The 25,986-nt window shown below is 37.7% G+C and overlaps 1 protein-coding gene and 1 non-coding gene across 4 annotated transcripts in view; one reads left to right on the forward strand and one right to left on the reverse strand.

The window, feature by feature from the left end:
* The window catches only part of LOC137249306 (uncharacterized), a 768,906-nt gene that overhangs the window by 277,054 nt on the left and 465,866 nt on the right, over positions 1-25,986 (forward strand). For 2 of the 3 annotated variants that reach the window (XM_067780647.1, XM_067780651.1), the window contains exon 5: positions 20,921-21,029. The gene's annotated coding sequence lies outside the window, so the exon portion shown is untranslated. The remainder of the gene's footprint in view (positions 1-20,920; positions 21,030-25,986) is intronic. The other variant, XM_067780648.1, reaches the window with a different exon arrangement.
* LOC137251565 (U1 spliceosomal RNA) lies at positions 11,423-11,586 on the reverse strand. The gene has a single exon (XR_010953300.1). It is a non-coding gene; the product is annotated as a U1 spliceosomal RNA (small nuclear RNA).

The raw sequence follows: 25,986 nt of genomic DNA on the forward strand, positions 1-25,986 counted from the left end.
ATGGCTTAGCCAGCGCAGCCGCTGCGTTTTAATTCGCTGGACTTTGTGGAATACAATAGCCGTGTTCTTTTTACACGTAAACGTCTATACGCTTAAACTTTATATGGACTGCTAAGCGTCAAACTGTTTGTCGCTTAGAAGTCCATATAAAGTTTAAGCGTAAACGTATATAGATGAGAAAAAAAAACAGTTAATGTTATTATTAAAGTTTCTGAGGTTGACCTCTCCAACGGGATTAATTTGACACAAAGCGTTTATATCAGTTCTACGTTGGACATTTGTAGAGTTATCGCGTTCAGAAAATTTTTCTGCCTTCCAATAAAAATATTCCTTGTTTAAAGATGCTTATTCTAAATTATATACACTGAAATTTTTTAAATATTCAGTATTTTGATATAATCATTGTACCTAAAATCACTCGTATTGATGGTATAATATTGACAGAATTGCAGGCCGGAAGTATGTATATATATGTAAACGTTTAACTCTGTAACTGATATTGAATTTGAAAGTTGTATAGAAGAAACGCCATTAACTTCCAAACACAAAAATTTAAAATATAGCGGTTTCGCAGTATGAGGCGTATGCAAGAATACACTTTCCAGGGTGAGCCTACGAGTCTTTAATTCAAGAATGACTGCATCAGTAGCAAAATCCGTCAAATTTCTTTGAGGTGCACGTGCATTTGCAACAACTTTTTTAAAGCTCTAGGAGCGACAAAAATCTCTCACGAAGTGTTTGACAACCAATTGAAATATCTAGCCACCAAAACAAGGTTTTTTCTGATTAGCCGCTTGTTTCATCAACAATTAATGAAAATTGTTTTGCTTCAAGGTCCCATACTTTTCTAAACAATCTACTGGATGAAGTGCCATTGTTCTGCATTTCAATAAACGCAAATTTTTTCGTAAAAAATCCATTGAGGTAAATTGAAAATTATATAAGGGTTGATGAAGGTGTGAAAAATTTTGTGGGCAGTGTTGTATATTTTTACCTCAGTGAAAAAAAAATTTTGGTTTCAGCCTAAAAAGGAGCAAAATAGAAAAAAAGCGACCAGCGGACCAAATGGGGTTGGAAAGGACAATTTTTGGTTCAAATGGAGTAAAGTGGCAACCGTGTACGCCATGTTGAATGAAATGCCGCACATTTTAAATGCCAATGTACATACATACATATACTTACAAAAATTCCCAATATTCTTACAAAGCCAACAAATTATGTAGTTTTTTCTTTGGCTGAAGCAGAACACTGCCTGTGTTAACATCACTGGTATTGAGTGCAAACAATAACTTTGTTATATTTAGTTTAGCTTTATATATTTTTTTAATAATAATTAATAAATATTAAAAATACAAAATTTAAAAAAACCTCGAAAATTCTCGAGATTCGAACCCACGAGATTTCGCTGACTCGCGCAAAATTGCTTCGGCCACGCCACTGCAACCAACAACATATATTTGTCAAATGCTCTATTTGGCAACTGTACAAATCAAGGTGGTATTCATTTAATCTTTTATATTATGTCAGCACGGTTGCCACACCATGTTTCCATTTGGAACCAAAATTCATTAAAAAAAAGGGCCAAATTTGTTTTGTTGTATGAAAAACGTAAAGGAATCGAAAAATCGAACAATAAAAATAAAATAAACGTTTTACATTGTTCAATGCTTTAAATCGCAATATATGCTGTCGGTTAACTGTTATAAGCATGACTTAAATTAAATTACTAAGACCGAAATACCCAACCACTAAAACAAGACCTTTCCGTCTGACAAGTCGTTGTTTTATCAACCATTAATGAAAATTAGTCAACGTTTTCTACATCAAAATATTCGTCAATTAATATACTTTGCCATAGAAAATCGTTTTTAATAACAAATTATTATTTTGCTAAAAAAATCTGTTTGTTTTAAATAATTAAAAATTAATAAAACTTCACCGCCTCCGAGAAAATTTTGACACATTTCATTCAATTCTACAATCTCTTAAAAAAATGTTGGTGAAAAAAAAGTCATTATTTTGCATTAGGTCAAAAGTTATACATGTTTGTGTGACCGCGCTCATACCTCCATTAGCAAAGTAATAATTTGTTATTAAAAACAATTTTCTTATGGCAAAGTATATTAATTTACGAAAATTTTGATGTGAAAAACGTTGAGTTTCGATAAACCGTTCACGAGTTATTGATTTTTTAAAATAACATGATCAAAAACTGTAACTGTAAATAACTAATGTAAAATTTTTTTTTGCGAAAATATTTTGGGGATTTCGTTTTTACATATTAATCAATGAGAACTGAGATAATCGATTTAAAGTGGCCCACTTGAGAAATTTCGACCCATGTATAAATTTTATATCCTACAACTTTTACATTTTACAACGAATACAACACTCTAGTAATTTGCCGAATTGTTTGTATACCAATAAAATAAAACTAAAATTTGGTCCTTTTTAGATCTGGTCTTTTCTTTCGATGAATTTTGTTCCCAAATGAAAACTTGGTGTGGGAACCGTGCTCGTTAATACACTTCTCTCAGAATACAACCTCGACTAAATTGTTTTACTTCTAACGAAGGCATTGTTGGGTAAAATAGAGCAATAGAACATTGGTTTTGAAAAAAAAAAACAGGATTGTTTCATTGCCCCGTAAGAAAAAAATTACAGATATACATATAGTTAAATGTATATAAACCTGAAGTGTTGTTGCCCACAAACGGTTCAAATAAAAACATCCAGCAAAAGCATCTTAAACTAGTTAATAACTGAATGTTTCCTCAAATAAAATCTAACACAAAATCGTATACGAAGTCATATAGTGATTCGTTCGAAACATGGATAACATTTACACATTGTGCTTAAAAAAAAAAAACAATAAAATTATGTATTCTTAGCAAGCAGCGGAAACACTCACCGGATATCTAACAGTTTTCAGTAGTATAAAAATTTAACTTTAATTATATGTATTATTACTTATTGTTTATTAGTTTTCTTTCGCTTTTGTTATTGCAAGAGTTCTTTCTAAAAAAAACTGACCAAGAATTTCGAGTTTTCTTGATGACATGATATTAGGCTTTAAGTTTCTTCAATCAGTAGCAACTATAGCAATGCTGCTAACTCTTTTTATCGCATTTCCCTCTCTGCTGGACAAATTTTCCCTTTTCATGAAACGAGTTACCTACAGAGGAACCAAGTGTGTAAGCTGAAGGCCGTAAAGTAATTCGGCTGTTTTCTTAATTTTCTTTTAGCTGGTTTTCTAACTTTACGAAGCCTAGATAAACAAGTTTTTAAGAATTACAGGGCTGACCTAATCTCCACCAAACAAAATACCGATTTGAAACGAGACTCCATCGTAAAGCTTAGAATTTAAGTTTATGTTAAAAGGTATGTAATCGAAAAAAGTTCGTTTAAAACCCTTGTGATCAAATAGAATACCAAATTCCGCTCAAACAACTCATCATGAATATGGCCACTATTATTATCCCTAGTATTTAACCAACTACGTTCTCATTCACGTCGGCGTCTACAAAACGGCATCTGTCAAATTATTTTTACATATGTTCTTATGAGGATCGTTATTTTCGGCGCGACAGAGCAGCACGACAATCAATCATGAAAGCCGATGTAACCAAATTAAACCTAATTCTATTTTGGGAAGCGACAGTGAGTGGCGTCCTTTTTATTTTGTCAATAAAAACTAAAATAGAAGTAAATAACAGATAGTAAAATCATTCTTTTGGACTTTTTTTTAAACATAATTAAAAGTTTTTTCTAAATTTATATTGGTGACTGCCGCTTTCAAAGTAATCAAGAAGCCAATGCTTGGCAACGGTTGTCGTCAAGCTTTGTTTTATTGTGGTTGTGATCTGTAGACGCCGTGTTCAAGGTGATCAGCCCTAAGCGGGAGACATTGGTGCTTTATCGGTAACCGTATCGGTAGCCTTGTAACAGCTGATTCGACCAACCTTATGGGAATCAATGCAATCGATTATTGGCGCCGCTAAGGTCGTAACCGTATCGTAGCCAACCAATTGGTTTTTGGTACCGTCGTAACGATAAACAGATGATTACGTTAGGGATACGACTACAACGATACGACATACGGCACCAATGACTCCCGCTCTAATCACGAAAGCCGTTGTAGCCAGATTAAACCTAATTCTATTTTGGGAAGCGACAGTGAGTGGCGTCCTTTTTATTTTGTCAGTAAAAACTAAAATAGAAGTAAACAACAGATAATAAAAGCTAAAATCATTCTCTTGGTCGTTATATAAACATAATATTTTTTTCTAAATTTTTCGCTACTGTTTCTGTAATTTATATTTGCGGCTGCTGCTTTTAAAGCTGGAGACATTGGTGCTTTATCGGTAACCGTATCGGTAACCTTTTAACAGCTGATTCGACCAACCTTATGAGAATCAATGCAATCGATTATTGGTGCCGCTAAGGTCGTAACCGTATCGTAGCCAACCAATTGGATTTTGGTTTACCGTCGTAACGATAAACAGATGATTACGTTAGGGATACGGATACAGCGATACGACATACGGCACCAATGACTCCGGCTTAAAGTAAATAAGAAGCCAATGCTTGGCTACGGTTGCCGTCAAGCTTTGATTTACAATCCAACCTAATATAAACGCACGCAAGTCATTTTCTATAAAAAATGTCTCAAGCACATAAAACTTGTATGAGAGTAAAGGCTCCATTACTGATACTTAGCATAGAATTGACTTGGCTTGCGAACTGTCACTTACAGTTATGTTAAATGAACATTGCATGTTACTGATTACTCAAAACTTAACTTGACTTAGAAGTCTGTTGAATTTTGATGTTCTATGTAAGTTCTAAGTGACGTTTACATTTTGAGATGCCATTTGTTTGTTTCCATTTCATTTTGACATTTTGTCATACAAATTGACATTTATTTAAAAATAAATTTCAACGCTGATTATGATGCCAGATTTTATGCGCCAAGTGGAGTATAATCGTGGCTAAGTTGCCAAGTTTACGCCAAGTCAAGTCAAGTCTATGCTAAGTATCAGTAATGGGGGCTTAACCCAAATTGAATTTGCTGCGTGAAAACCTAAATCGACTTCCAATTTTTGTTCTGCGTGACATTTAGATTTGACGTTTGCACACATGCTTTACATTGTCGCAACGCATGCTTATTTGGGTTAGGGCAAAAAACGCCGGTTGTTTGCGTGCGCTAAAAAAACGCAGTGCGGTTTTATTAGGGTGGCTTGTTATTGTGGTCTGTACATTCCGTGTTGAATGTAATCAGCCCTGGTATTACTATCCCTGGTATTTAACCAACTACGTGCTCATTCACGTCGGCGACCACAAAACGACATCTGTCAAATTATTTTTAAACATGTTCTTATGAGGATCGTTATTTTCGGCGCGACAGAGCAGCACGACAATCTAATCACGAATACCGTTGTAGCGAGAATAAACCTAATTATATTTTTGGGTAGTGACAGTCGCTGGCGTCCTTTTTATTTTGTCATTAAAAAATGAAAAAGAAGTAAAGAACAGATAATAAAAGCTCAGATCAGTACTTTGGGTGTTTTTTAAACATAATTAATTTTTTTTTGTAAATTGTTTGCTATAATTTATATTTGCGGCTCTCGCGTTCAAAGTTATCAAGTAACCAATGCTTGGCAACGGTTGTCGTCAAGCTTTGCTTTAATGTAGTCTGTATACGCCATGTTGAATGTAATCAACCCTAATGCCGCAAATTTTCAATGCCAATATACATACATACATACATATACTAATAAAAATTCCCCATTATTCTTACAAAGCCAACAAATTATGTACTGTTTTTTCTTTAGTTAAGCGGAACACTGCCTATGTTAATATCACTGGTATTGAGAGCAAACAATTATCATTGTTATATTTCCGTTTAGTTTTATATATTTTTTTTTTTATAATAATTAATAAATATAAAAAATAAAAATTAAATATGATATCTTCAGGACTCCAACCCACGACATTTAAGTAGCTTGCACAAAATCGTTCCCACTACGCCGCTGCAACTAACATTTAGTAGTTGTCAAATGCTCTATTTGGCAACTGTACAAATCATATTCATTTCTTTTATATTCTGTAAGCAAGGTTGCCACATCATGTTTTCATTTGGGACCAAAATTCATTGAAAAACGGCAAAATCTCCAAATAAAGGACCAAATTTGTTCTGTTTCATGATTAACATAAGGGGATCGAAAAATCGATCAATAATAATAAAATAAACGCTTTACATTTTTCAATGTTTTAAACCGCAATATATGCTGCCGGCGGATTTAGTAATCATGACTTAAATTAAGCAGATATAAAAAAATTAGAAACACGTTTTTTCAACTGCAAAAAAGTGATTTGCAAACTCTCCGAGTGTATTTCTGCCCTGAAAAGCTTTTCAATGAAAACGCAAATTGGAAGAGAAACTCGGACTAAAATCTCTTCCGAGGTTATCGCGCCCTGCATTTATTTTTATTTATTTATGCAAATATATTACTAAGATCGAAATATACAACCACTAAAACAAGACCTTTCCATCTGACAAGTCGTTGTTTTATCTTTTATAAAATCTACCATTATTATTTTTAAGTAATTGGAAGATTATATCGTCGGTCCTATGGAAAACTAAAGGCCCCACTACTGACACTTGTATAGACTTGACTTGACTTGAGAATTGTCACTTACAGTTCTGTTAAATGAACATTGCATGTTACTGATTACTCAAAACTTAGCAACACTTAACCTAACTTAGAAGTCTGTTGAATTTTAAATTTATTTCATAACATTTTATCATTGGCAAGAGGAATTTTATAAAAAAAAATACTTCCAAAAATCAATAACCAAAAAATTAAAATAAGCACCGAAAAGAAAAAAAATTTTTTTAAAAATTCGACACTAGATGTCCCCTGCAAAAATTGTTGGATTACGTGTTCCATTTTCTTCATGTTGGAGTACTCTAACAATACTCCTTTGCAATGCGTTTGGGGACCATCATCAGCCGATCATTGCTCGTTTTTTAAAGACCGTGATCACGACACGATGACGATCGAACAGAGTTGCCAAAAGAAAAATATTGCATACAAATAACTGATAATAAAATTTTACTATAGCGACTCTGATAACATGCGCACTGGTTTTATGTATACATACTATAGTATAGAGAAATATTAGTTTCTTTATTCACGCAGATGCTAAATAACATAAGAATATTCGTAGTAAAAAATATAAAAGTTATATTGCCCATCTTCATTTACTTTCATTTTAAATTAAATTCACTCCGATAATTATTTCCGGCACAATTCCCCTTTAGTACTTTGGCATATGATCCTCTGTGGGTGCTCCATGGAGTACAACAGTGAAAGGACTTTGGAAAGTACTCTCACGTATGTACTCTATGGAATACTCACAAACAAAGCGAGAGTGGATCACCTACTTCTCTCCTAGGACATCGCAATGTTAATTGGAGCACATTTTTTGTATGAATACAGATTAGTTTTGGAACACTCCTATACTCCCAAAGGAATATTCCTTACATTATTTATGGAGTACTCGCGTTTTTTGAAGGTTCTTCATCTTGTATGGGGTGGCTACTACCATGATACAAAAAAGAAGGTAGTTCCACTCAAAATTTTTTGACGTATTTGCGGATTTTTGAAGTTTCATAATGTTTGTTGTTTTGCCAAAAGCGTTACCATACCATTACCATTTAAGCCGAAATTGTGGTTTTTCGAGATGGAAATTTCCTGTAGGATGAAAACGCAATGCTCATCTGAGACAATAATAATATGCTTTAGCGCGATTTATGTGAATATCGATCGATTGAGAATACAGTAAAACATGCAATTTTATTGAAAAATTGTGGATAATGACTATATATAATGATACAGTACTCACAGCTTATTTCGTGCAGCTACAGAACAAAACTGTTGAGCTACATATCCAAAATTGACCACAAATTTTTAATGACATTTAAGACGAGACATTGTGGAAGTGGATTCATGAGGTGTGGACAGTTCCATATTACCCATGCCTGCACAATCCCGGCACAATGTGGATATGTGTTAAAGGTTATTTTGAAATCGATCACGTACACCTAATGCGGCAGTTACTCACGAACGTACGTACCAAAAACGTGTCAGCTGACACGACCTATCTTATGGGTGTGCAATGTAAACGAAAACTCACCGACGTGCAACGCCCGTACGTACGTAGCCCGGAACGTAGAAATCAAAACAATTTTGATTTTTTCCGTAAGAACGTGTCAGCTGATCGCTCTCTCACTAGACTGAGTTGCCTAGTAAACTTTTGTGCGCTAATTTTGGACCGTTTGCAATTTTATGCAAAAACACCTAATTAAAGTTTGAAAAATTGTGAAAATAATTCGAAATAATTATGTAAAAGTGCTGATTATAAATATCTAATCTATTTATACTTATTTAATATGTATTCCGGCCTTTTACAATATCAAAAATTAAATTGGAAAAAGTTGATGTTTCCATAAGCATACATGCAAAATGGTCAATGGCAACAGTGCTTATCTGCAAACAATACACACACAAATATGTTATGTACATGTACACAGACGCACACATTGATTCCTACGGGCTTGAGAGTTCGGTCAAACGTGCTTCGTACGACAACCGTCCTTACGTACGGCACACGTCGGTGGGTACCCGGTTGTCGTACGAAGCACGTTTGACCGAACTCTCAAGCCCGTAGGAATCAATGTGTGCGTCTGTGTACATGTACATTACATATTTGTGTGTGTATTGTTTGCAGATAAGCACTGTTGCCATTGACCATTTTGCATGTATGCTTATGGAAACATCAACTTTTTCCAATTTAATTTTTGATATTGTAAAAGGCCGGAATACTATTAAATAAGTATAAATAGATTAAATATTTATAATCAGCACCTTTACATAATTATTTCGAATTATTTTCACAATTTTTCAAACTTTAATTAGGCGTTTTTGCATAAAATTGCAAACGGTCAAAAATTAGCGCACAAAAGTTTACTAGGCAACTCTGTCTAGTGAGAGAGCGATCAGCTGACACGTTCTTACGGAAAAAATCAAAATTGTTTTGATTTCTACGTTCCGGGCTACGTACGTACGGGCGTTGCACGTCGGTGAGTTTTCGTTTACATTGCACACTCATAAGATAGGTCGTGTCAGCTGACACGTTTTTCTACGTACGTTCGTGAGTAACCACGGCTTAAATCAGGGCAATTTGCAACAAATTGGCTTCTCGTAAGGTTAAAACAAATTTTTGTCAATTGTGCCATCAAAGAAAGTTATTTTGCCAACTCCAGACGCAGCCAAGTAGGCCCAAAACATCATCCACGACCATGATTCAATTACAAGAGGTTTGCTCGACAGACAAATTTTTTGGCAATTCCGGCCATTTTGCTCCCAAATCGAATTGACATCCGTTAAGTGTGTTGTTTCTTTGCGATTTTTTGAAAAATATTAGTAGTAGAAATAGGAAGCAATCAGTTTACAAATACCGGATAAGTACTGAACTGCATAATTCCTTAACCCTTTTTATAATTTTATAGTGAATTTATTAACTATGCCTCGAGCCATTAGTATGACTGAACATTGAACATAGGGGTAATTTTGTGAAAAGTGAGGACACCAAAATATCGTGCACTTTCGTAAACCTATGAATATACGAAACCTAAACCAAATCAAAATTCATCTTTCAACGTCAAAACTTCGACTAGTAAATCGATTCACGCAAAAAAGTCATTAGTAAGTAATGGAGATGCCATAACGAAATGTATTTATTTGGCATGTTAACTTATTCAGGTAAAAGTCTAGAACAGGAGTATACTGCTAATACGCGTCCAAAAATATCGAGGGAGGTGACCTCGGCAACAATAATCCTAAGGCGGAAAAGAAAAATGTTATCACTGTCCGCGGATATTTGCAGTTGAAGTTGGCAATTTTCATGCGATTGTTGTAATGTCTTTGTCCACAGAAAAAGATTTTGTGTACAAAGGGATTTTGCACGCATTTAATTTTGATCTAAACTCATTGGTGGACCGGCCAGGGTAATTTTTTATAAGCTCGGCTGAAGGCCGCCAACGAAACCCGGGGTCATATTTCGGTTTTTCGTCAATATCTTTTGAACGAGTTAAAATTTTTATTTCCGTCTTCGAATTATTGTTATCGATGTCAATACGCGTCTTTTGACACTTCTCTCGATATTTTTGGGCGCGTATTAAAAGTCGACCTTCTGTTCTATTAATTCCGTATGTTCGGAACATTCGTCTCCATTTAAGAATTTGGAGAATCGGTTTGGAATATTTTGTATATACTTATTTGATATATTCGGATCTCGTGAGGTAGTATCAAATGAACGTATTCCGAATATTCTAAATTAACGGTTTGTCCGGAACGCTTTCATGAATACTTAACGGAAGAGCTTTCCGAAATTTCAGAATAAAAAGGTAAATACTCCCTGTGTAGCAGGATCTCACAAAAGCTTAACTCTTCTGTCAAAGTCAAGGTAGGAATATAAAGTTCTAAGACAATAAGCCATTTTCATTTATATTTGTTTTTGTCAGTTCATTGCGGCTCCTGAGTAGCATATCACCCCATGTCGGCTGCCTATTCAAAATCGTGCTATCTCAAAATATTTTTCAAAAATTTCCCAATTCAGGATTTGTCACAAAACCGCCCTATATTAGAGTTAGATTGAAAAACGCTTCATCTCAGAATGTTTTTCATTAACTCCCTCCTATGGCAAAATGCATTGAACTTATACTCATATAGAGTTTTTGAAACAAATTTTGAGATAGTGCATTTTTGAATAAAATTCTAACGTACGGCATTCTTCAAACATTTTCTGAAACGATGACCAAACCAACATAACTTTATCAATTCACGAAATATTTAGTAGAAAACGAGTTATTTCCCCAAAAACTTTTGGCATTTATAAATTTATTATCACTACTAATATACTAACAAGAATACTTTTCTACTACAATTTTCACTTAAGGGGATTGAATTATTCCCCGTTTTCCTTACTTCGTAAAAGCAACCGGTCCAGATTTTTCAATTTGGGAGTGTCAAAGATCTGTCATCATTGGAGAACAAACCTCTAGTAATTGAATCATGATCCACGACTATATCAAACAGTTGCCTTCAAATTTTTATAACACTTTTTTTTTATAACACAAGCTAATATAACTTGTTTTGATGAAATTGTGTCAATTGTTCCGCAAATGTTAAGTGGCTAACGTCACACTAAATGGAAGGAATTATCTCCATTTTTTGCATCATGACCTACACTACCTAAAAACGACCAAAATTGAAAAAGTGGAACAGACCACGAAGCAAACTAAAGTGACAACTGTGCCTGCGCCATATCCAACGCTACAATATTTATTAACAATGTCGGGACGGCGCGAACGCCATTCCCGGCTACCAAAAATTACACGCACGAGTTATTCGCATTAGGAATAATCGCGAAGGTCAACTCGGCCGAAGTGCAATGGCCAAGCCTCGCTCCGGAGGAACCGCCTTCATGATCACGGTAACCTCTACGCCAGGTAAGTATGCTTTCATCAGCTAACAACTAACTATTTCAACGGACTCACGCATAAAATAAATGAGAATTATAGGCAATTTCATTTCAATCTTTGGTCGATGAATGAAATTTTAAAACACTAAAATAAGCAATAAAAAGCGTGTGATGTTTGTAAATATGTACATATGTACGTATTATCTGAATTTGTGTTTTTATAAATATGCGCCATTGTATGTGCTTTTAAATGTGTATGTATGTATGTTCATTTGGGCTTCGTGGTAATGTACTGTATTTGCTGGAAAAACAAGTTGTATGTTTAAGCGATGCACTTGGTCGCATATGATAAAATAATATTCCCTTTTAATTTGTGGGCCTTCAAAGGCGCGTTGTTATTTATTTACGAGTGATAGATATGGGTATTGGATTAGTTTAATAAAAATACATATGTATATGTACATATGTAGGTACATATTTAAATTATTTTCAAAATTTATAAAAAAAAAGTTAAAACTGTGCGAAAACGAATTTGCAGAAGAAGTAGAATATTGAGACCAAGGAGCTCGACTATAGGTATCGATAGGAAAACTGAAGACATTTTAGCTTTCCTAGATTTACCTTTTAGTTGGCCGTATAAGCGTGGTATCCAAGTCACAACCAAACGCTCAAGATTTTCCTCTTGTAGACCAAGTTAAACATTCTGTAACAACTGTTTTTGTTTTATCGGCGTATTGATAAAGGATTCCTGGTTCAAATTCGAGCTCATTACCTATAATAATAGTTTTTATGGTAATTAAACATTTTTGTTTAATTTTTTCTGGAATTATTCCAAATTAAAAAATAATTTTTCAATTATAGAAAAAAGAAAAAAAATTGGAATTATCATCAAAATTATTGTTATAGGCCTTGAGCTCGAATTCGAACCGTAAACATTTCTTATTAGAAAATATGTCGACCTATCTTAAGAGAAATGTCGAAAATTAAAGTTTTGTTAACAAATACATACGTACTTATCTCTGGCGTTCTGTTAATATGGTAAAGATTAGGGTGACCAGATCGTTCGGACGCCAATCCGGGACGCCTGGCTCAAATACCCCCCCCCCCCTTCTACACCCGATGGAGAGATGGAAGGTAAAGGCCTCCCCCCCCAATTTACTAAAATCTGGACATTTCGGGAATATCCGGGACGGCGGGACATTTCATCAAAATTTGGGACATGTCCGGATGAATTTTTCGGTCCATCGCACAAATAATAAATTTTTCACAGTAAATGCCCGCAATTCATCGGACGATAAGATTGAACACGCGCGAATTTATCGGCAGTGAAAAACGACAACAGGCAACAATTCGGTGATCGGTTGAAATGTACACACGCTCATTTAAATACATGTGTCTATTTTTATCGGACGATTACGACCGGCATCGGGCGATCAAAATTGGTGGCTGTGTAAGCGTACTCTAAGCATTTTTTTGAAAATGTTTCGCCAAAACTCATTCACCGAACACATCGTGAACTGCGTTCAGCAAATTTCAAAAGCGAAAAAGTACACTTTTTTGGAGTGCATTTTTTTTAAATGTGAAGCGTTTAAAAAGTTTAGTGCGTCATCTACGCACTTTTAGTAAAGGGTAAGTTCCGCGCTTATGCGCCATCGCTGAAAAGAAGGTTATTTTCCCTACCTAACTCTGTCATATTTAATCCAAAATTATAAGTTCCAAATAAGGGGGTTACCAAGTTTCTTACCAGTATACTTAAACCTTATTCTAGTAAGTTTTTGTCTACGCAACGATTCCCTAAACAAAACTATATTTAAAATCTTTAACAGCGCGTAAAAGATGTAAACTCTAGCTAATCGAAACCTCGAATGTGATGAGCTTAAAAAATTTCTGGTTTTTATACCCATCATATAATTAACTGTCAGTGAAGTTTTAATATTGCAGTATATGTAATGTACGAAATATATGGTAGTTATATATTCTAAATCAAGTCCGATCGCCCCCAATGAAGAACACAATTTTTGTGTAGTAACAATTTAAATGATAATCGTAAAACAACTTAGGGGAAAACTCAAGGGATGGGAAATTGTAGATATGAAATTCTACCTAATTTAACAATGGAAGGAAGCATATGCATTGCATATATTTTAACAAATGAGATCTGGCGACGCGTAAAACCCGTATTTGGTACACCAAGTACCTGCAGGTTGTCAACGACATCCACCGAGATTCCTCTAAATCTCGTCTGTGTCGATAGACGTAACTAAGCAGCGGCACTAATTCAAGCATAATGTAAATAAAATAATTTAAATCAAACTTTTAAGTTAAACGGCTTTATTGAAAACAATACTTACATTAAGTAATAATAATACTGTCACGGATATTACCACCCCTAAGTTATCCCATCACTAAGGCGATGCTAAGCAGTATTTACGTTAATAATCAAATCAAGTATACACATATATAAGGCAGCCCAGAGAGATGTCACACACAGATGCATTTACTTATACGGCTATGTGCGCGCGAGAGACTGTTAACTACAAACATTCACATCAATAATTCAATCTTTATGTATCTACATAAACGAATAAATAATTGCGTCTACACATATGTACGTATACGAGCAGCGGAGCGGCAATGCACAAACACATGCATATATCTTATCTCAGTGGTCACAAGAGAGGGCAATAATTTGTGCACGTAGTTGTGGCTGGCGATTTTGTAGCCGAAACAACTAGTAACTTCTGGAAATCGAAGAGCCTAGAAGTATGCAGCGTAAACTATAAAAGCAGTGCAGGCGAGTAAGAAGTAATTCAGTTTGATTTGAGTTGATCAGCAATTACGACTAAGAAGATATCTAGCGAGCAATACCAGTATTATTTTGATTAGTGGAGTTTCATTTGAGCTATCAGTTTGGTTATTAAGCTATTCGTTGCACAGTTTGAGTGTTATTGTGAAGCATTTTAATAAAGGCCATTTTTCCATTATTCAATATTGGAGTTATTTATTCAACAGTTTAGCGATACGAACCTAGCAAAAGGGGCAAATAAGAGGATTTGCAGCAAATTCGTTACAATTGGTGTCAGAAGAGGAATTGTTGAATAAATTCCGGAGGACAACAAGGACATGGCAAAGTTAAGTGAATTGAAGATCCCGCAACTGAAGAAGGAGTTGGAGAGCCGTGGATTGAATACAAGCGGCGTTAAACTCGAACTTCAGGCACGGCTACGAGAAGCAATGGAAGCAGAAGGAATTGATGTGGAAGAGCATGTCTTTCATCTTGATGGCGAGGAGACAACAAAAATTGAAGAGAAGAACGAAACACCGCAGACGGTTACCAGTACAGATTTGAACATGATTTTAGCTGCAATATCTGCTCAAACATCGACAGTGTCATCTCAACTGGCAGAACAGCAGACATATATGGAATCGCAGGAGAACCGTATAACATCCAAGATGGAAGAACAGAAGACATATATGGCATCACAACTAGAATCGCAGGAGAACCGTATAACATCCAAGATGGAAGAACAGAAGACATATATGGCATCACAACTAGAATCGCAGGAGACACTTTTAACATCCAAGATGGAAGCACAAGAGGCACGTATAACAGAAATATCATCACAAATATCCACAAATATGTCATCACAGCTGGAAGAACAAAAGACATATATGGCAACCCAACTGAAAGAACAAGAGGCACGCATAACAGTACAACTAGAAGCACAAGAGGCGCGTATATCATCAAAACTCGAAGCGCGCATGGACGAAAAAATAATGCAGTTTGAAGAAAAATTCGAGGCAGAGGTGGATGCGTTGAGAGGTCGTATACAGGAATTGCAACTTAATCGGCCGGCTGCTTCAGCGAGTAATACAAAGGTAAAAACTCCATCTTTTGACGGTTCTGTTCCTTTTCAGGTCTTTAAGCTACAGTTTGAGAAGACCGCAGCAGTGAACCAATGGAATGCTGAAGATAAAGTTGCTGCACTGTTCGTGGCATTGAAGGGGCCAGCAGCCGAAATCCTACAGACGATTCCCGAAGGAGAGCGGAACAACTATGAAGCATTGATGGCCGCTGTCGAGAGACGTTACGGAAGCGAGCATAGGAAACAGATATTCCAAATTGAGTTGCAAAACCGTCACCAAAGAGCGAATGAGACTTTGCAGGAGTTTGCCTCGGATGTTGAAAGGTTGGCTCATCTCGCAAATGCGGACGCACCCGTGGAATACACCGAGAGGGTAAAAATCCAGAGTTTTATAAATGGCATACGGGACGTGGAAACGAAGCGAGCTACATACGCAAACCCAAAGCTCACATTTGCTGAAACGGTATCACATGCATTGACTCAGGAAACTGCCTCCCTATTAAGTAAACCAGCATATAAGGCTCATCGTGTAGAAGTAGAAAGGCCAGAATGGGTAGACACAATTTTGGAAGCACTGAAGGGATCACAACAGAAAAATGCCGGAGTTATTAAGTGTTTCAAGTGCGGCAACCCAGGTCATATTGCACGACATTGCAGCACCGGTCCGAATAGCTCCAACAATGTGGGTGGCCGTAAACGCAGAGCTGAAGGAGATGAGCAAATCTCCAAGTCCACTCAATCGTTAAACTAAAGCGAGTCAGCCGCAAGGGGCGGTAGCTGGCTCCCTCAATTGAATGCCCCATAATCTCTATCTCACAAATTGGAAGAAGGTCAAACAATCTTACTGTCGGAGGACATGTGGATGGAAAGGAACGTTTACTGACTGTAGATACGGGTGCATCTCATTCCATCATTCGAGCGGATTTAGTCAACAAGAAGATAACACCATTGCATGGAGCAAGATTGCGTACAGCCACTGGAGAAGACAGCACGGTTCTAGGAGAAGTATCATGTGAAGTCGCAATTGGGAACGTCACGGTAGTACACAATTTTATAGTGGCAGAGATTGTTGATGAAATCATAATTGGAGTGGACTTCTTAATCGACCAGGGCATCAAGATCGACATGCAAAGCAAGACGATGCGATATAAGAACATGGATGTACCACTTAATTTCGGCTACGAGAGAGGCTACAGCAGTAAACGAGTGCTGGTGGAAGAGAGTCAGCGAATACCACCAAAATCCGAAGCAGTCATCTGGGCAAAGGTTGATGGAGATTGTGGGACAAACAAATTGTGGGTTGTCGAAGCAGCAAACAGATCAACACTGAACATACTTGTAGGGAAAACCCTGGCTATGACAAAACAAGATGGACGTGTTCCGGTAAGAGTACTCAATGAGTTCAATTCACCACTCAAACTGACTAAAGGAGCTATTTTGGGAAAATGCCAAGAGGCTGAAGTAATTATTAACTGTGAACAGCTCCAGGAACACGTTTCAGCCAGTAATACTAATCTTTCAAATGACATCACGGCATGGACGCAGGGGCTAGAGGAAGCATATCAGAGTAAGGCAAAACAACTGCTCCTAAAGTACGCGAACATATTTGACCAGGATGGTTCTAAACCAGGCCGCACCAACGTTGTGAAACATCAAATTGACACTGGAGATGCGAGGCCGATCCGTCAAGCTCCACGTAGTGTTCCACTGGCGAAGCGGCAAGTTGTGAGTCAAATTATACAAGAAATGAGCGACAGCGGCGTCATCGAACCATCAGCTAGTCCCTGGAGCTCACCGGTAGTACTTGTAAAGAAGAAGGATGGAAAAATGAGGTTTTGCGTGGACTACCGGAAGTTGAATGACGTTACGAAAAAGGATAGCTACCCATTGCCAAGAATTGACGACACTCTGGACTCGCTCTCTGGTACGAAATGGTTTTCCACACTGGACTTGAAAAGCGGCTACTGGCAAGTGGAGGTAAAGGAAGAAGACAAAGAGAAAACAGCCTTCAGCGTCGGAGATGGTCTTTGGCAATTTACAGTAATGCCCTTTGGACTATGTAATGCACCAGCTACTTTTGAGAGACTCATGGACCAGGTACTGAAAGGACTACATTGGAAAACATGCTTGGTGTACCTGGACGACATCATCGTATTGGGCAAGAACTTTGATGAACATCTTAAGAACTTGGAGGAAGTTTTCCAGAGAATAGCTGGCGCTGGTCTGAAGTTAAGTCCCAAAAAGTGTGCGCTGTTTAAAAAGGAAGTCAATTATTTGGGTCACAAGGTAACGACAGAGGGCATCTGCACTGCGAACGAAAAAATAGAGGCTGTAAAGGATTGGCCAAGACCACAGAACCTACATGAATTGAGAAGTTTTCTTGGGCTGTGCACATATTACCGCCGATTTGTACCAAATTTTTCCAGCGTAGCCCATAGCCTCCATGAGCTTACAAGAAAAAACAAAGCTTTTGAATGGAAGAAGGAGCAAGAAGTGGCTTTCCAAACATTGAAGGAGCGTTTGTGCACTGCCCCAATGTTAGCATATCCGATTCCAGGAGCAACATTTATTCTAGATACAGATGCGAGTGGATATGCTATAGGAGGCGTTTTATCACAACTGGCCGATGGACAGGAGAAGGTAGTTGCATATTACAGCCGTTCGATTGGAAAACCAGAGAGGAACTACTGCGTTACGCGGAGAGAGCTGTTGGCATTGGTAGAGTGCGTCAAACATTTTCACAAATACCTCTACGGCCAGCGATTCCGTGTCAGGACAGATCACGCAGCGTTGAAATGGCTTCTGCAGTTCCGTAATCCGGAAGGACAATTGGCACGGTGGATCGAGCGACTACAAAGCTACGACTTTTCCATTGAGCATCGAAAAGGTAGTACCCATGGAAATGCTGATGCAATGTCACGAAGACCATGTAGTTTGGAATGCAAGCACTGTTCAAAAGCCGAGGCTAAAGAAGACATTATAGATGTCCGGCTAATGAATATAACATGTACAGATGAATGGGACAAGGAACAGCTAAGAAAGTGCCAGCTAGAAGATGCAGATCTGTCACGTGTTATGCAAGGGCTCGAACGAAATGAAAGACCAAACAGAGAAGAGATGTCAGCAGAGAGTCCCATTGCGAAGTCATATTGGGCACAGTGGAACAGTCTAGAATTGATATCCGGTTGCCTTCATCGAGTATGGGAGAGTGAGGATGGTAAATACAAGAATAAACTGATAGTTGTTCCCAGAAAGAGGATTCCTGACGTGCTCAGCGAGCTGCATAATGGTCCAAGCGGAGGTCATCTTGGAATCACGAAGACGCTCGAGAAGATTAAACAGAGATTCTATTGGGTTGGTTGCCGTCAGTCGGTCACTGAGTGGATTGCGAACTGCGAGGTTTGCAGCAGAGCGAAAGGGCCCAGAACACGAAGTCATGGCCAGATGAAGCAATATAACTCAGGTGCGCCATTTGAAAGGATCGCCATGGATGTCGCAGGTCCATTTCCTACTAGTAACCGCGGAAACAAATACGTACTGGTGGTTATGGATTATTTCAGTAAATGGCCAGAGGTATACCCAATCCCAAACCAAGAAGCAGAAACAGTAGCAGAAGTGGTTAAAAACGAATGGGTTGCAAGGTATGGTGTACCAATGGAGTTACATTCTGACCAAGGCAGGAATTTCGAATCAGCTGTGTTCCAGGAAATGTGTAAGTCATTGGGCATTCGAAAAACACGGACAACTGCATTGCATCCTCAATCCGATGGTATGGTAGAACGATTCAATAGAACATTGGAGGAGCACTTAAGGAAAGTAGTAGACAAGTACCATAAAGAATGGGATACCCGCATACCATTATTCTTGATGGCTTATCGATCAGCAGTGCATGAGACAACGCGCCAAACCCCTGCAAAAGTAATTTTTGGCAATGACCTTAGACTGCCAGCTGATTTGAAGTTTGGGATAGATGCCAATGCGGAGAGAAATGTCAGGAAATCCACTAGTGATTTGGAAGAAGAGCTAAGAGAAATACATGATCTGATAAGGCAACGAACAAAGATTATGAGTGACAAGATGAAAGCCAGATACGATAAAGCAATTAATTCCGAAGGTTTTCAGGAAGGAGATTTGGTGCTGTTATACAACCCACAACGTAAAAAAGGTTTGTCCCCGAAATTGCAGTGTAATTGGGAAGGCCCATACAAAGTTGTAAAACGGATCAACGATGTAGTGTACCGCATACAAACCATCGGTAAACCACGAACCAAAATGAAAGTGGTCCATTTAGAAAGGCTGGCAACGTTTAGATCGAGAGATTTGTCTGATCGGGACGATCAGACTTAGGTGGAGGGCAGTGTCACGGATATTACCACCCCTAAGTTATCCCATCACTAAGGCGATGCTAAGCAGTATTTACGTTAATAATCAAATCAAGTATACACATATATAAGGCAGCCCAGAGAGATGTCACACACAGATGCATTTACTTATACGGCTATGTGCGCGCGAGAGACTGTTAACTACAAACATTCACATCAATAATTCAATCTTTATGTATCTACATAAACGAATAAATAATTGCGTCTACACATATGTACGTATACGAGCAGCGGAGCGGCAATGCACAAACACATGCATATATCTTATCTCAGTGGTCACAAGAGAGGGCAATAATTTGTGCACGTAGTTGTGGCTGGCGATTTTGTAGCCGAAACAACTAGTAACTTCTGGAAATCGAAGAGCCTAGAAGTATGCAGCGTAAACTATAAAAGCAGTGCAGGCGAGTAAGAAGTAATTCAGTTTGATTTGAGTTGATCAGCAATTACGACTAAGAAGATATCTAGCGAGCAATACCAGTATTATTTTGATTAGTGGAGTTTCATTTGAGCTATCAGTTTGGTTATTAAGCTATTCGTTGCACAGTTTGAGTGTTATTGTGAAGCATTTTAATAAAGGCCATTTTTCCATTATTCAATATTGGAGTTATTTATTCAACAGTTTAGCGATACGAACCTAGCAAAAGGGGCAAATAAGAGGATTTGCAGCAAATTCGTTACAATACTAAAAGGGCGTTGATCAGTCAATTAAATAAAAGCGTTGGACGCGTGAAATTTCTATTGATAGTTATATGTAAGACCAACTAGACCTTAATAAGGTCTCACATTTTTAGAAATTTCCCGCGCCCAACGCTTTTATTTAATTGTCTGATCAACGCCCTAGATTGATGAGGAGTGTGATGACGAGTGCCTAGGACCTACGTAATTATTTTCTAGCTTTTAGTATTATTATTACTTCATGTAAGTATTGTTTTAAATAAAACCGTTTAACTTAAACATTTTTCTAAAATTATTTTATTGATTATCATATCCGAAACACAACCAAGAATATGTATTTTGTATGGAAAATTGAGTTCAATAAGGGCTTTAATATAGAAAACTCCACTAATTAACTCGTTAATGCTCTATGTGAAATTGGTATTAAACTTTTTTTGTGTCTTTCAGGTAAACCTTCGAACAAGAAATTCAAATCAGTTGATAATATAAATACGAGTATTGGAAGAGTGTGCACTAACGGCTTAGAGCTTAAACTATTATTAAATGACACCAAAAGGTAAAAATCTTATTTTATAATTTATTTAATAATTTGGGAAAAATTTAAACAACGTGACATCAGGACGGACAAGGCGGCAGCTGTTTCGATTATACCTTGTAAATCTCTTCAAAGCCTTTTCTCCCGGGAGTGGGAGTCGAACTTACTTACTTATTTTATAAGTATTTATGTATGTAGATATACAATATTCAAATATTCATACCTCAGTTTTAATTCCTCGAACTCCAAAGTATTTTGATGTCACTTTCACCGGACTGTATGTAATATTTGTTCCAAATATGGACCAAATCGGACTACAAATACGATTTTTTTGAATATCTCGATTTTTGCGCCACCTAGCGGCGATTTTTTTTCATAGGTTGCTTTCTATTCTTGTATGCAATACGTGCTCCAAATATGAGCCTAATGGGAGCACAAATACGATTTTTTTGAATATCTCGATACCTGCGCCACCTAGGAGCGATTTTTTTTATATGTCGCTTTCTATTCATGTATGATTATGTGTTCCGATTATGAGCCAAATCGGACCACAAATACGATTTTATTTCGATCCATGGGCCATTCTCCATTGCAGTGTCATCGGGTTCTGAACTATATTCCAAGTTTAAAGCTTGTAGCTTATCGGGAAGTTACTTAAATTTTAATTACAAAATTCGTTCATAACGGCCAAGTCAAGCTAAATAAAACCGTTTAAAAACTCTTCATAGGTACTTATTCAGTTACCTTGTCATATTGTATCTAAATTGAGCTGAACATGCCTGATATATATGTATGTACATTAGACTGGGTCGATTTATTACCGATATCGCAGCATCGAATTTTCGAGCTTGCAAAAAAAAAAAATGGCGAAAGGGTAAATTTTTCGACACCGTTTTTATAACAGTTTTTTGGAAAAAAAATGTTTTTAGGGCTTTGAGGAGTGTTTTGGTCGAAAAATTTACCCTTTCGCCATTTTTTTTTTTGCAGGCAAGAAAATTATTTTTTTTTGGTATTCGTAGTGGAACTTTTCTTTCCTAAGCCCAAATCCTATCGAAAAATCGATGGCGCGATATCGGTTAACTTTCGTCCATACAAATCGACCCAGGTTAATGTACATGTGTATATCGATCGTATATGACTGTTAGATCGGGTCTAAGTCTAGAAACGGTATTTCTATTGATTTTTTCTCATCCCTGCTTTTGTTTAACACATATTATGTACATCGTATTGTAGGGGTGAAGAATGAGCAATATTTGCACATACCCACATAGCCAATATGTAGACCCTAGTATGAATTAATGCACTTGGAAAATGGGGGTGATATACAATGGGATTTCAGTTGACAAATTTAACAACGAAAGCGGCAGTTACCCACCGACGTGTGTAACGTACGTATACGTTTGCCGTACGTACACACATTTGAGCGAAATTTATGTCAGTAGTGGCAAAGACAAAATTGTGGCCATTGACCTATTTGAAGGCATGCTTATGCAAACATCAACTTTTTCTATTTTAATTTTTAATGTTGTAAAAGACTGGAACTAATATTAAATAAGTATAAATAGATTACATATTTATAATATGCACTTTTAAATAATTATTTCGAATTATATTCACAATTTTTCAAACTTTAATTAGGTGTTTTTGCATAAAACTACAAACGGTCAAAAATTATCGCATAAAAGTTTACTAGGCATTCCTAAGGCTGGTAAATCCTCTCATAAACCGATTAGTCTCTCTTCCTTTGTGCTAAAGACCCTAGAGAGGATCAAAAGTGATTTCATCATGACCACTATTGATAGCAAGCTCTTATCTGGCTATCGACATGCCTACATCAAGGGCAAATCCACAGACTGCGCTGCACAGCCTAGTCTCTACTATAGAAACATCCTTGATCGAAAAAGATTTCTGTCTAGTGGCCTTCCTAGATATTGAATGAGCCTTCAACTCAATAACGCCTTGACGGATCTGAGCGTAACAACGTCCCTCATGGGACTAATCCATCAACTACTCAGGGGAAGGAAAATACTTTCATCCATGGGGAAGTCTGATATAATACGCTATGTCACAAGCCTCAGGGCGGGGTTCTTTCCCCGCTTTTATGGAACCTAACGGTGAACTCGCTATTACGAGACACACGTTGGGGTGGCAGCAAGGTTGTGGCATATGCGGACGACCTAGGTATTGCTTATAGGGGCAGGTTTGGCGGAAACCTTGTGTGACTTGATGCAAGTAGCACTGCGGGAGGTTTCCTCGTGGGCTTCCAGATGCGGACTCGACGTCAATTCAGATAAGGTGGAACTTGTCCTATAGACCAAACGGTACAAAATACCCCACCGGAACTAAATGGAGTGCGCCTTAATCTGGTCGATAGGGCTAAATTCCTAGGCGTCGTCCTGGACAAAACGTTGAACTGGAAAGATAATATTATCCAGCGCCAGAAAAAAGCGTATATCGCTTTATACACGTGTAAAAGAGCCATAGGCAATAAATGGGGTCTTACCCCCAATATTTGCAGATGGATCTACACATCGATTATCCGACCCATACTGCTATACGGGGTAGTTGTATGGTGGACAGCCTTCAAACCGAAACTTACTAGAAAAAGTGCACAGATCTAGTATGATCTACATAAGTGGTGCTCTGAGAACAACGCCAAGCACTGCTCTTGAAATAATTCTTGACATCCTACCTCTGGATCTAGCAGGATACCGCGCAGCTACAACGTCAGCACTGCGGTTAAGAGAAACGTCCAGCTGGAGCACTAAGCCTACAGGTCATGGCAGCACACTAAGCTGGACGGTAGGGTTGGAGGGAGCGTCTTTTCAAAGGACTCAGCTCCCAACTTTCTTTCAGACTACCTGATCATTGCAGCGTCTTCCAAGCAGAAGTAGCAGCTATCATAGACGCCGCGACTCAAATAGGCACACAGAAGACCGGCAAGGAAATCTTTATTTTCAGCCATAGCCAAGCGGCAATAAAATCCCTTGGTTCCTATTCATTCAACTCCGAATTGACACTAAACTGTCGCCGATCTCTTCAGGAGATGGCCCAACAGAACCGTGTACACCTCACATGGGTCCCGGGACACAGGGAAAAAGAGGGAAACTGCGCTGCAAACGAACTTGCTAGGCAGGGTACGACCAGACAGATTCTTCCTGATAAAGAAAGCCTAGGTATGCCCTTTGCCACTTGCAAGCTAATGCTTAAAGAGTATACCTACAGTCAAGCCAACGAAAGATGGCTACTAACCCCGGGATGTAGAATATCAAAGCAATCTTGGCCTAAATGGGATACTGAGAGATCCTGTCACGTCTATACCCTAAGCAGGGACAAAATCTCCTCACTGGTAGGAGTTCTGACTGGGCACTGCCTCATCGGAAGGCATGCGGAAAATTTAGGAGTGCCCTTCCGACGATGCTGCAGAAGTTGTAAAGAAGACGAGGTAGAGGAAACGGTGATGCAACTCATCTGCAACTGCCCGGCGTTAAGTGGCCCCAGACAACGCTGTGTGGGAGCTCCCTTCCTGGGCGATCTCCGCCAGGTCTGGGAGCATTATATAAGGGACTTGGTAGCTTTTATCAAATCCTCGAAATTGTTCGAAGAGGAGGGCCAATGGTGTCTTTCTGTGGTACCACAACGGTCCAACTGATACTGGCCTATGTGTGCCCATGGGGCCGCCACTACTACCTAACCTAACCTTACTAGGCAACTCTGTCTAGTGAAAGAGCGATCTGCTGACACGTTCTTACGGAAAAAATCGAAATTGCTTTGATTTCTACGTTCCCGGCTACGTACGAACGTGCGTTGCACGTCGGTGAGTTTTCGTTTACATTGCAAATTCATAAGATAGGTCGTGTCAGCTGACACGTTTTTTGTACGTACGTTCGTGGGTAACTGCAGCTTAAGCGCAGATAAATATGTATATGTACATACATACATGTGTACATATGTATACGTACTTCTCTACTTAAGCGGTTATTACTAGGGACATAGCCATAAGGTGATAGTGATGACCATAGCCTAAACATATAAACATTGTATAAACATAATGGCGTTGGCGTCAAATCCACAATAAATGAGCCAATACCCAGGCTTAGGCACTAAGATACTGCAGTTTAAACTACAGTAAAACCCGTCACTTTGGTCGCTTAAGCTGAGATGCGCAGCACAATTTTATGTTATCCAACAAAGTGACAGGCAAGGTTAAACCTCTAGTCAAATCTGCACTGAAAAAACGGGCATAAAAGGGAAGATATTAAAAAAAATCCCGTAAATTTCATAACTGATGTTTCCCAAACTGTAAGAAGACAAATTAAAACAAAAAATCTTTTTCGATGGATACAAAAAAAAGCGCTCAAAAACCGGTAAAGTCGGTTTTGCGAAATCCCATTGGTGGATGAGCTGATTCAGATTGACCCATACACTCATGAAACGTCAGGGAAACATAAAGCGGATTTGATGGGATATCCTTTTTAAGATGACTCTTGATACCATAAAAGCTTCTTAGTACCAACGTACTTAGCTATTTACCCATCTCTATTATATTATGGACTTCTCAAAAATATCGATATTTGACCCTTCTCTAGCATTATAATGAATTTTTTATTATAAAAAAAAACGTTAACTGTAAATCTAACCTTCACGGAGTGCGACGTTAATTTCGCTCAGCGAAGCAAACCCACTTTTAACTTTTAATAATATTAATCAATAGTTGTTGGCGGTTTTTTAACAACTTCCCTGTCCAATGAGTCATATGTGACTCACAAGAGCGTATTGAAATAAAAAAAAATAAAATTTAGCAAATGCTTGTGCTAATTACCTTTTAGTTTTTGATAATATTAATCAATATTTGGCGGTCTATTAATAATGACACCGAAACACTGTCTTTCGATATCCCTCCAAATTTTTTTTGAACGTGTTTGGCAGTAAAATTAAGAATTACATAAAAAAATTGAACAGCAGCATCCCTTGGAAT

This window comes from Eurosta solidaginis, chromosome 4, assembly GCF_040869045.1.
Source record: "Eurosta solidaginis isolate ZX-2024a chromosome 4, ASM4086904v1, whole genome shotgun sequence".
In the NCBI taxonomy this organism is placed as follows: Eukaryota; Metazoa; Arthropoda; class Insecta; order Diptera; family Tephritidae; genus Eurosta; species Eurosta solidaginis.